This window comes from Caretta caretta, chromosome 8 (assembly GCF_965140235.1).
Source record: "Caretta caretta isolate rCarCar2 chromosome 8, rCarCar1.hap1, whole genome shotgun sequence".
NCBI lineage: Eukaryota > Metazoa > Chordata > Testudines > Cheloniidae > Caretta > Caretta caretta.
The window spans coordinates 99289538-99302907 of record NC_134213.1 but is presented as its reverse complement, the minus strand read 5'-3'; positions in this window follow the sequence as shown (position 1 = coordinate 99302907).

The window sequence follows — 13370 nt, the reverse complement described above, 5'->3', positions numbered from 1 at the left end:
GTTTAAATCCAAGTTAAACCAGAACATCTGGGGGGGGGGGGTAGGAAAAAACAAGAGGAAACAGGCTACCTTGCATAATGACTTAGCCACTCCCAGTCTCTATTTAAGCCTAAATTAATAGTATCCAATTTGCAAATGAATTCCAATTCAGCAGTTTCTCGCTGGAGTCTGGATTTGAAGTTTTTTTGTTTTAAGATAGCGACCTTCATGTCTGTGATTGCGTGACCAGAGAGATTGAAGTGTTCTCCGACTGGTTTATGAATGTTATAATTCTTGACATCTGATTTGTGTCCATTTATTCTTTTACGTAGAGACTGTCCAGTTTGACCAATGTACATGGCAGAGGGGCATTGCTGGCACATGACTCCAGCGAGAAACTGCTGAATTGGAATTCATTTGCAAATTGGATACTATTAATTTAGGCTTAAAAAGAGACTGGGAGTGGCTAAGTCATTATGCAAGGTAGCCTGTTTCCTCTTGTTTTTTCCTACCCCCCCCCCCAGATGTTCTGGTTTAACTTGGATTTAAACTTGGAGAGTGGTCAGTTTAGATGAGCTATTACCAGAAGGAGAGTGAGTTTGTGTGTGTATGGGGGTTGGGGGGGATGTGAGAAAACCTGGATCTATGCAGGAAATAGCCCGACTTGATTATGTAAAGAGTTGTCACTTTGGATGGGCTAGCACCAGCAGGAGAGTGAATTTGTGTGGGGGGGGTGGAGGGTGAGAAAACCTGGATTTGTGCTGGAAATGGCCCACCTGTTGATCACTTTAGATAAGCTATTACCAGCAGGACAGTGGGGTGGGAGGAGGTATTGTTTCATATTCTCTGTGTGTATATAAAGTCTGCTGCAGTTTCCACGGTATGCATCTGATGAAGTGAGCTGTAGCTCACGAAAGCTCATGCTCAAATAAATTGGTTAGTCTCTAAGGTGCCACAAGTACTCCTTTTCTTTTTGCGAATACAGACTAACACGGCTGTTCCTCTGAAACCTGTTATTAATTTCCAAATTCTATACATATTTTAGTTGGTTATAAAAAGGAGATGTAATCTACCAAATGTATTCTTCTGATTGTTCACTGGTTAGCATTGGCACCACCTTGTGGTCATTTGCTTAATAATAAAAAAGTTGTGCCATTAAAGGTATCACAGCTGTACAACTGTAATTCTGGAAAGAAAATTGCAATATTCAGACACACGTTGTTCAATTTAAATTCAATGTTTAAAAACACAAATTCAATTAAAAACATATTTATGAAAATAAAAGTAATAAAAGTTTAAAATGTAATAATCTCTCCTTATAAGGGGGTACCTTAAGCACAGGTTCACAGGTTTAATTGCACTCACAGAAGTCACCCCACAGCAGTGGCTCCTGTCCCACAGCGCTGGGCTCAGCTCCCTGTTCTAGGCATTGTGACTTGCCACACAGGATCACAGCACCACGCAGGTTTAGCCAGCTGCCCCTCTGTCATGACAGCAGGCTCACTCTCCAGTCCCCCTGCTCTGCCTCTTCACTGGGCTGGAATTAGAGTTGCAGAGCCAGTGTCGAGGCTACTGCTGCAGGTGCTCGGTGCCCCCCTGACAGTTGGTATAGTGCAATCATTTAATCAGGTGGCTACATCCACCCCTGCTCCTTATTCAATCTGCTCCTTTTGAACTCTATTCATTTTTGCTGGAAGTTGTCACTGTGACTTTTCAGCACCAGCAATAAGCTGTTATGGACTGGGATGTAGGCAGTCTGGCCTAATAGTCAGAGCAGGAGTCAGGTCTAGTTGGCAAAGCAAGCATCCAGGTTGGGGAACAAAGCCAAAGGCCAGCACCAGAGTCAACTGACAGTTACCAGAGCCAGAATCATAACCAGGAATCAAAGCTAAGGGTCAGAGCTGAGGTCACATGCCAAATGCCAGAACCAAGGGTCAAGCCAGAGGCAAGGTCAGAAGTCAGAGACTGGGATTGGAGCTGGGACTGGTAACTGAGGATAGGAGGCAAAGCATAAGAGCCGGAGAAGAGGCAAGGATCGAGCACAGAGCACGATCATGGTGGGAACAGAAGTGAAGGCAGGGGTGAGGCAGGAGCACAGCCGGAATCAGGAACAGGGTTGGGTGCAAGAAGCAGGCACAAGCAGGGCCCAATACAGCCACAACATGAAACCACCTTGTTGCCCAGACAAACTTCCTGTACCACCTTCTGGTTTATATAGCATAATTGGACCAAGCAATTCTCCGATCACGGATGCCGTGGGTGAGTCTTTGGCTGGGTATAGTCCTAGTAGCTTCTCAGCCCACCAGCGTCCACCAGACATTGGGTGGAGGCCAGGATGCAGCAGCTGTTGGGAAACTCATAGGCCTAGGTTCCAGACCCAAGACATTACAGAAGAGTGGTCAAGCAGGTTTCTCCCAAAATTAGTTGTGCTGCTGCTTGATTGATTAGCTAACAGTGCTTAGGGCCTAATTCTGCAACCACTATGCATATAGACCTTCATGGAAGTATTCACACTGAGCAAGGGTTGCAGACTCAGGCCCACAGTACTAAAGATAAATCCTACTTTGTGGATACAAACTCATCAATAAGGGTACTATCCAGATTGAGCCACACAAAACTATGAGAGCAGAATAATATTATTCTTAACACACTAGGAACCATAATAGTTAATTATATTGCATACTAAATCTACACTAAAAGAACATGAAGGTCACCAATCCAAGCATTCAACAGTTAGAAAATGCCAGAATTAAATTTGTCCTTGCAACCTCAATTTGGCCACCTTACACATAAGCATGGATAATCCTGCTGAACATTACATAGGAAGTCTGTGGCACAGCCAGAAACAGAATCCAGATATCTTACGTCCTACACAGAACTTGTCAGAAAAAGGAATTTCCTTTCCACAGGCAACTTTGACATTTTAAAATTCGTTTTTGTTCCAAAAAGTTTAATTTTTGAAATTTCTTACAGGAAGGAAATTTGGAAAAGTTTTGATTCTGAAACATCAAAATGTTTAATTTTTATAATGTTAAAACAATATATTAATTTTAGTATAAAAAGAGAATATAAAAGTTGAAACATTAAATAAAAATAAAGTCTAAACTAAACGTTTTGACATTTTCAAAATGAAACAAGTTGAGACCAATCATTGTGAATTTTTCCCCATTGAAAATTTTGCTCAAACTGACATGTTCCCATGAAATGTTTCGATTTCAACAAAACCGCATTTTTCAACAGAAATAATTCAGTGGAAAATTTTTCAACCAGTTTGAGATCAGTGCCTTCACACAAGACAAGATCCTTTCTCTTCTTACAACCCTTTATTTCATTCATTGTCTGTTCTGTGCGCTGAATGGGGCCAAGTTCCTACAGAGCAAATAGTATGTGATCATATAATTGATAACTGTCATAATGGATAAATAACCTTAATTCTGGCATTTCCTAACTTTTGAGTGTTTGAATTAAAAATCCTACTGTTCTTTTAATGTATTTTTTTATATATAACATCCTAGTTTTTTTAAAAAAGCAAACTGAACGAATAGATTCCATCATGTGGAAACATACTGAACCTGGGCCTTTACATCTATTGCACTGACCCCTACCAGTTGAGCTAAAGGAGTAACTGGTCTAGCAGTAGTAGGCTGTTATCTTCTATGTGAACAAGCCAGAAGAGGAGGCCATGATACACACTTCATAGGTGGCTACACAACCCTTTGCTAGACAGCAGCAGAAGGCTGAGAACTAGGAATCCAGTGTTCTGTTCCTGACTGGGGGGGGCGGTATTAAGCTACACATAGCACAGCCAATTACATATCTGCAACATTCATGTAGAAAGGCAGCATGCCTAAGTGGATGAGACTTGAATCTACTATAGTAGAACCTGTATTCTATTTCTACGTGTGCCAGAAGTGACCTTGCGCAACCTCTCAGTTACACTAAATGTAAAATAAAGAGGGAGGGTGTCACAGCCTAGGTGGACTGTCACCAGGCTGCTGTATTGGACCTAACCTTTGGATCCCATCTGCTTTTTAGCCTGTTGGGTCTAAACAGTGTCCAGACATTGTCTCTAAGTCTGACCTACTCAGACACACTCAAAGAGTGTAGACTCCGTCTGCTACCTCTTCTTGTGATATTAGAACATGAATAGTCTAAAAGTCACATTCTGGTTGGATGCTCCTAATGATGGACAGCTGAGAACTCACCTGTGAAAAAAAAATCACTACCCCTATTATGTTAAATGAATGCGGGGAGAAGTTCAGGAGGGAAAAGAGATAACAGAGGCAGTTTGCAGGAAATTATAATGGAGAAGCAGCTTGGGCAGGAGACAGGGAGGGAATGTAAGAAAAAAAATAACATTTTTAATTACCTCCTTTATTTTGGCAACAGTTTGTGGACCTCAAACTTTTAATCTAAATTCTAATGCAAGAACTAAGGGTAAAAGACTCCCTTCTTATTTTACTAGCGTAGAGGAGAACAAAAGTAGTAGAATGACAGGTTTCAGAGTAGCAGCCGGGTTAGTCTGTATTCGCAAAAAGAAAAGGAGTACTTGTGGCACCTTAGAGACTAACCAATTTATTTGAGCATAAGCTTTCGTGAGCTACAGCTCACTTCATCGGATGCACTCAGTGAAAAATACAGTGGGGAGGAGAACCCCACTGTATTTTCCACTGAATGCATCCGATGAAGTGAGCTGTAGCTCAAGAAAACTTATGCGCAAATAAATTTGTTAGTCTCTAAGGTGCCACAAGTACTCCTTTTCTTTTTGAAAGTAGTAGAACTGGCCCAAGGGTGAGGGACAGGAGTGCTGGCTTCAGAACAGGCTTCCCATTTTTTTCTTTTGAGCTTTTCTATAAGTCATGGGAATTATGTTTTGTGCGAGGGAGGGACCGAGGATCCATGCTGATGCAAATTAATGCTGAATGGATCAGTAGGGATCTGGATTGCTTTTCCTACTGTACATGGACATATTTACTCAAGCTGACACAAAAAGGCTACCTGTGCAGATCCAATTACAGACCTTAGTTTTTCTACAGTGAAGTGAAAATGGCTTTGGGCTAAAAACAACTGTCAAAAGGACAACTGGGACTCTGAAGGCAGGAAGAGGAAGAAGCACAGAGTCAAGGCAACTTTCATATAAGCAGCTAGGTAAATCTCAGGAGCAAAGGCATTAAGTGAACAGACATTAAACACCATTAAAATATACCATATGCTGTCCACTAACAATCACAGTGTCCTTCATTAACAAAAAAAATTTAAACAACAAATGCTTTGTAAGCATTAGCAACTAGCCTTATTTATCCCAAAGCTGTTTCTGTTGCTACTTTACTCAAATTCTCAATAATATTTGCTGATATGGAGTGGCGGTAGACTCCATAACAAAGGTTGAAGCTAGCTTGTCATTACAAACCAGATTTTTCAAACACTTCTCTAACTCGACCAAAAAGGAATCCCCCTGAAATTTCAGATCCCACATCACCTTTTTAATGTTATTTTCATACGTTTGGGGGAAGAGGATGGAGACTGGGGCAGAATTTTACAGTAAAAGTGTACTCAAATATTTTATCATGTTTTTTGAAAATCTTCCTAACTCTACCTCATCTCTACAAAGCATGTACAAATTACAAACCTGTTGTTTTAATGGCCTTGCTGAGAAGTGCCTTTTGGTGGAGTTATTGTGGGAATTACAAAAATACAGAAAGAGGCTGTTATGGGATGTAAAGTAGGCAGGGCATGGGATATAGATCCTGTTATGGGGTGGTGGTGGGGTGATGTGAAGCTGGGATGTGGATATGTGCAAGGGCGCAAGGGGGATGTGGTGCTGGCTGACTGATGGGGTAATGTGAGGGATTGTGCAGCCACAGAGCTATGTGGTGTATCACAAGCTGGATCCTATTCACCCTCTAAATGGGGCTACTTCGTTGCAGGGGAGGGTGTCTACTGATAACAGGAGAAGAGGTGCATCCTCACCCTTCACCCTGCCATAGGTTACGAGGGCATCAAGCCTTACACACCTGAGAAGCAGGCAGCTTTCCCCTCCCAGGCAAAGAGCGCGAAGGCGGGAATACAACGCCCTTAACCCTAGTGCCCTCACCTGAGACGAGTGGCGCTGCTGGACTTTCCCCCACGCATCTCCCCGATAGGCAATGCCAAGCGCGCGCCGTTTGCAGAGGCGCGAGGCTGAGACGTCACCTTACCCTTAGAGGGACAAGGCTGAGGCGCTACCCCTACCTCCGGAGGCGCGAGACTGAGACGTTACCTTCCCCCTTCCCCTGGGGACGAAGCTGAGGCGCTGCCCCCACCCCCGGAGGCGCGAGACCGAGACGTTACGCCCCCCCCCCCCCCGCAGACTCGTGGCTCAGGCGCTGCTTTCCCTTCCCCCTCCCACTGGTGCGCGAGCTCGAGGCGCACCCCGAGGCGCTTTCTCCGCCAAAGGTCGGGTCCAGCCAGCCGGCGGTCGGCGCCGGCCGCTAGCTGCACGGCGTTCCCTCATTCTCGTTCCTTCCTTGGCGGCAGTTAGAGCCCGAATTGCCCCTCCCCCAGGGGCTCGACACCGCCCCTTCCACCCGCAGTCCATGGCGGGCGGGCGCCATGCTGAGGGCCGGAGGTTTCATGTCTGTAGTACTGGCCCTGGTGCTAGCGACGAGGCTCCCCGCGCTCGGGCGGCCGCCGCCGCTGCTGGGCCGACTCCTCACCCTGTGGGAGCTGTGGCCAGGTGAGAACAGGGATGGAGGCTCCAAGTGGCGGGCACCTGCGCGGGGGTCGGCCGGCTACCGGGCTGTGACGCTCTCCAGTGCCTGAAGATGATCGAGAAGGGGGCAGGGAGCCCCCTGTGTGACCCGAGGCCTGCTTGCAGTCAGGAGGAAGATGGGTCCTTAGAAAAGTGATAAAGGTCCAGTGTCCATGCTGAGGGAGGGCCTGAGGACCCAGGGCCATGTCTATGAATGGGACCCCCTGTAAGTGCAAGGGCTCTGTGGTGATGATCAGAGAGGGTGCCATGTCCCTTGTTTATAGGCCCCTCCCTTTATACTTCCTGAATGGGTACCCATGGAGATGTGGAGCCTTCTGTCAATATTCACAAGCAGAGGCAGTGCTCACAAGGAGGACCCCCCTGTCAGTGTCCAAACTCACCGCTTTGCAAACTGAAGCAGAATGAAATTAAGGAGGCTGTGATCAGTGCCAAGGATTGTGTTACTTTCATGCTGATGCTTGGGAAAAGCTACAAGGAGCAGTAACCATGGTGGAATAGGAACCAAAAAACAGGCCAGAGGAGTGGAGGGAGACCCTTCCCCTTGCAGCAGCTAGGAGGCTTTGGAGGGGGAGAAGAGACATAAAACATCTCCCTTCTATCAGTAACAGCAGGGTGGATATTCCACTGATCGGAAACCTACTAGCTCAGCAGTTCTCAAACTTCATTGCACTGCAACCCCCTTCTTACAACAAAAATTACTATATGACCAGGGTGGGGGTGGTGGAGCCAGAGCCCCGCTGTCCCACGCTGAGGCCCTTGGGATTCAACTTCAACCCAGGGTGGCAAGGCTCAAGTTTCGGCTTCAGCCATGGGCCCCAGGAAGTCTAATGCTGGCTCTGGTGACCCCATTAAAATGGGATCGCAACCCTCTTTGGAGACCTGACCCACAGTTTGAGAACCGCTGTAGCCCTATGGCTGTTAGCAACTCCAGGAGCAGCTCTTTGCTAGAAACCATTCCCTTCTCAAGCAGCTAGTGTCCAGTGGAGACTGTAATCACTTCAACAGTGACTGACTTCTAGACCCTTGGTGAAAGCAAGGGAGGAGTCTCTGGTATCAGTGATATAGGGTAGTGGAGGAGGTCCAGGAGTCCTAGTTTAGATGCTCATGAAAAATGTAAAGTATGAGGGCTGGGGGAAAATCGGAAGAGCAAATAGCCAAATACACAAACAAATGCTTTCAAGTAGGTTAGAAACAGGAAGCCTGTGAAGAATATGGGTCTGTTGGGCAAAGTTAAGGAAGAAATTGAGATTAAGGGCATTGCAAAGAATCTAAAGCCAAATTTATAAAAAACAGCCACTACTTTTGGGAGCCCAATCTGAGATGCTTTAGGCCTGATTTTCAGAAGCACCCACAGCTCTCATTCACTTCAATTGTAGTTGTGGGTGCTTAGTAGTTTTGAAAGATCAGGCCCAGTGTGTCTCAAATTGCATCTCAAAATTCATGCCCATTTTAAAAAGTTTGGCTGCATATGGTGTTGCATATGTAAAAAGCACTAGAATTAATATTGTTTCTGTAAAATTTATGTGGGCATTTCCTGACATTTGAGTGCTTATCCAGAAAACTTTAATATTTACTTACTTTAGATATTTTAATAGAATTTCCTAGGTTTTCTTTTTAAAGAAAAAAAGTAAAGTCAACCTGGAAATAATAGGCTAGATACCACTAGAATGTCCAGTTTTGAGTAAGGTGCACACTATAACACAACTGGGCTTCTGTAGACCCATATCTTGTTCAGCGTGCACAGCACTGTGCAATGAAAGAGCTTCAATGCACATTTTAAGAGATATATAAGTACATGTGTGTCCTGAAACAAACCCATGAAGTCAATGGAAAGACTCCTATTGACTTCAGTGAGCTTTGCATAAGTTCTGTGAGGCACACAACCTTTAATCATTTAATATATTGCTATAAAGTGCTAAAAAATTATACACTGCCTGTATGAAATGGGATATGCAAACCTTCAAAATTAATGTAAGTCAAAACAAATTTTTATTGGACCAGTTAAGCTTTTTTATAATTATATATTAGTATCTATTTTGTAAAAAAATTAGAATTATTTTATTGCTGGTGTTGCAGGTTATATAAAAGAGTGTCAGCTAGTATCAATGGCAACAGTAAACAATTCTTCAAAGAAAACATCACAACTTGTGGACCCAGAACAATCAACATTGAAAAAAAATCATCTAATTTCTGGTGTAAGGCAGAACACTTCCATAGTTGGAAGAAATTACAAAAATTTTAAAACAAAATCAGAAGCAACTAGAAGAAAAACTGACAAATACAAGCACCAATGGAAGCTGCTCAGAAATAACATTTTAAATGTTTTCATGAATCAAAACAAGCCACAGCTAATTACCAATGAAGGTATAAAAACACAAGTTTCCAAAAAGTGGACAGGAAGTGGAAAAATAACTTCAGCTGAAACAAATGCAGAGCTAATAGAAAAAGCAAGAAAGATCCTAAAGCTTGGGAAAACTGAAAATACTAAGATAAGTCAACATAAAATTAATTCACATCTACAGAATGAATTTAAAGTTGTTGAAAAGAAAACTGCAAATAATAAAAGAAAGCAACTACAAAGAAAGTTGTTTGACAGTTCTGGTATATTTAACAAATGCTTTGGAACTAAGTCATCATTGCTTAATACATTTTTGACAGTAAACTTTCTATCAACTGTTAAAGGAAAATGTTTCAGAAAAAATCTGAAAGACTTACAAAGCATTTTGGTATTAAATTTAGTAAAAAATCAGATGGTCAATGAAAGTAATCAACATCAAACTAAAACAACAAAAAAGGAAAAAAATAAGCGTACCAATGAAAGAATTTTAGCATTTGTCAAACAAAAGGAATTAGCTGAAAAGAGTTCTAAAACATGGGACTGGGAAAGAATAGGTGCAACCAGCAGAAATCAGCATAAAATATTAACTGATGCAAGAAAAGTGTTAATAAGTGCAGAAAAGAAAAGTCAACATACTGAACTTCAGAAATATGGACATATACCTAAAGAGTTTAAGGAAATAACTGGATCCATAAACAATATACCAAGTGGAATAAGCAGTTGGAAAAGAAAATCAGAAAGAATGTCTACTAGGCCTTACAGTAAAAAACAAAACATTTTAAACTCAATGAAACAAAGATCAGTAGGATTACAAAAGGGTCAACCAAATATGGAAGACGTAGGTGGAGTGTATACGACAGGAAAATTAGAAAAAAATAATGGGAGCATAGATGTATTGTTTAACAGCTTGCCTGAAGTAGGAATCAAAGTAATGGTTCAAGGCAAAGAGCAAAGAACTAAAACAACTCCAAAATCTGTAGATGAAAATCAGAGATCTTCTACTCAAGCAATGATCCTGCAAAGAGGCAAAGAAAATGTGCAGGAAAAGTGGTCAGTATATAAAACTGGTTCTTCTAGAACTCATGAAAGAAAACAAGATACTTTTAAAACTAAAGCTTCTAGAAAACAGAAATGGAGAGGGAATCCGGTTGAAGTACATATATCTAAAAAAGAAAGTGCTGTGTTTAGAGTGGAAGGGTTGGAATATTCATCTAGAAATGGCCACGTAGAACCTACAAAGTTCAATTCTGTCTTTCCAACCACAAAATATGCTGTAAATGTTAAACAGGTGTTATTTACACAAGAAATAGGACAAACAAAGTCTTCAAGACACATGGGAAAAATGGTGACACATAGCATGTCAACTTCATGGAAGGTAAAACAGAAATATTTAATCTTTGCTCGAAAGGATTTAAATGTTAAAGCTAGAAGAGCTGCTGTATCAAACAAACAAACTGTCAATAGTAAATATAAAAAAATTAATAAAAGAGATTATTTACCAATACCTTCAATATATCCTTATAAACACACTTCTCAAAGTGTATCTGATGGTGAAAGAAGGAAACAATCAGCACAGGGTGCAAGTGTAAAGGTATCTGTAGGTAAGTTGACCTGTTTTTTCATTCTATAGTCATAAATTATAAATTAACCCCTTAACTTTTAAATATATGGTACTTTTCAAAGAAGATCTATTTTGTTTACAAAGGAATTTTCTTAACCCTCTTCAGAGGATGGTACAATAACAGGAGAACGGTGAGCAACCCTTGCACAGATATGAAGGAATGTGCAAAAGGGGTATCCTCTTGTGTAACAGTGCAAGGGCCTCTCACAGGACCAATTTCTGGGCTCTGGGGAGCATAGAGACTGCTTGCTCCTGCTTCCCGCTTCATTCCACCAGGAGCAAGATGCTAAAAAAGAAGCATGGAGGAGGCAGGTTCATAGTCTGAAGCTCACCTTTTTCCCACACCAACCTGCATCCTAATGGATGGAGCAGATTACACATCCTCTGTATCCTCAGGAAAGATCTGGAAGGAATTGTGTTTCAGCAAGACACAATCTGCCTTGTGATAATCCTGAGGCTCCACACATACCATCTTCTATGTAATTGCCCAAAGTTGCCACTGAACCTATAGACTTGTGATTGTGATATTGTTGACAAATGGCGAAGTGGCAATGAATGACCTAGAATGGTAAATGTATACATATACAAAAGGATGCGTTGCAAGAAAAAAAGATCCCCACCAGTACCCCCTCACAGGCTTTGTAAATTAGCTTTGATTAGCTAGGATTAACCACTCCTAGACTTCAAATGCTAGGGTTGATTATAGATCCAAAGGCCCCAACCACATGGCCTTCATTGCGATACAAATAGATAGATATCCCAAACATACCACTCACCAAATCCCTTTACCTCCAAGCACCAGAGCTGCAAAACTCTGTTTGCTGCTCCTATACACTGCTGTTCTATACTTCTGTGACTTCAATATCCATTGGTCTGATGTTAAAATTAGATGAGCGACTGGTGAGATCTACTACAAGCAGAGGATGTAGAGAGCAGATTTCCACCCACTTTTCTTCCTCTGGTACCTATAGACCAGTGCTGCATATTCTTCTGCCATGTCTGAAGTGAGCCTTTTCTAAAAAAGAAGATTGCATTTTATTAAAGAGTCTAGAATCTTGATTCTTCTGTTTGACTATAGGAAAGCATATTTTCTTTCTCTTGCAGGTTATTCCACTAGCTAATGTTAGCAATTACTTTGCTTTTGTGTTCAGTTTCCACACATGCATTTATTCAAAGATAATAAAATGGTACACAGGAATTAAGGTTAAATATATATCAGTAATTTAAGGATAAAAAACATTACAGGGATGGTTTAACTGTCCCCAAATACACATGCAAACTTAAAAGAAATCCAAATATGTTAAGGTATGGAAATGGTCAGTTAAGGCATCTGATCAACCTAAACTTAGCTTTATAGTGATACCATACAATAACCATACAATTATGATTAATTCATAGCCATGTAGTCCCAGATTAGATTACATTTATTTTTAAAGACACATGAGATTTGTTTGTTCCCTAAAGAGTCCTGAAGTATTGATAACAACACGTGTCTTGGTCCAAAAGGGTTGTGAAATGAATTAACAGTGCTGGTCATGGGAAGGGAAAAGACTAGAATGCCGTCTCCTAGCTCCCAGCACAGTGCTCTTTCTGCTAAGCAGCAAGAGAAGGATACATTTTACCTGTGTCCTGATTGGAGCTTTCAGCAGGAATTGGATGCCTACCTCCTTTCTGTGCCATTTGAAAAGCTTTCCCCCCAAAATTAAGGCATCCAAAATGAGTACACTGCTGAAAAATTGAGTCCTTACCTCATTGGGCTTCCTATCTATAAAATGGGGGTATCAGTACTTTCCTGTCTCACAAGGGTGTTGTGAAAATTGATTAGTGAATATTTGAGTCTTTTGAACATGTAAAATATTGTAAGTAGTAAGTATTCTTACATTTTTCTCTATCTATACATTCACAAGATATTGTAAACTACACTTAATGGCATCATTGATAGTTACAGTTCTGCAAATCATAGCTGAAAGCTGACAAAGAAAGTAAACACATAAATAAAGAGTGGGGATTCTTTATTTCTTAACTAACCTACCAAAATCTTCTTTCCCTGCAATCTATTCTATTTCATAACTAGCTATGAGTTGACATAAAATATCAGGATGATCAAAAGGATAAATTATTTTACCTGTTTATTTTCTTGGATAAAGCATGTCCACAGATTCAACTTTGCCAAAACTCAGGGAGTGAAAAACAAAAGACATGATAGTTTAATTATTACTGTGGTTGTTATTTATATTATGACATAGTTAAAATAGACAGTATAATTTATAGTTACATTATTTTATGCTGATTAGTCATGACAATCTTTGGAATAGATCATTCTAGAGAGAGCAAGGATGGGTGGCTCTTGTGAGGAGTTCCACACTGACATCTTTGTTTTAACTGCCCCCAGTGGTTCCGAAGCAGGACACATACCTTTAGTAAGGTTTGGAGCACATGCTTTAGCTGAAAAAAATAATCTTCCCTTTTTGAGTCTCCTGTTGGCAGCAACATTTTTGACTTTACCAATATAGAAGGCTAATGCAAAAAACTTGGAAGCCAGTTTTCATCCTGTTTCAATAAAAGGTAACTGTCAGAATTACTTTAATATTTACCGTTTGGATAAAAATTAAGCATTTTGTTCACTGATTAGAATCTGGGAGCCTAAATGCCTGTATTAATAGGAAAAAATATTAGTGGCT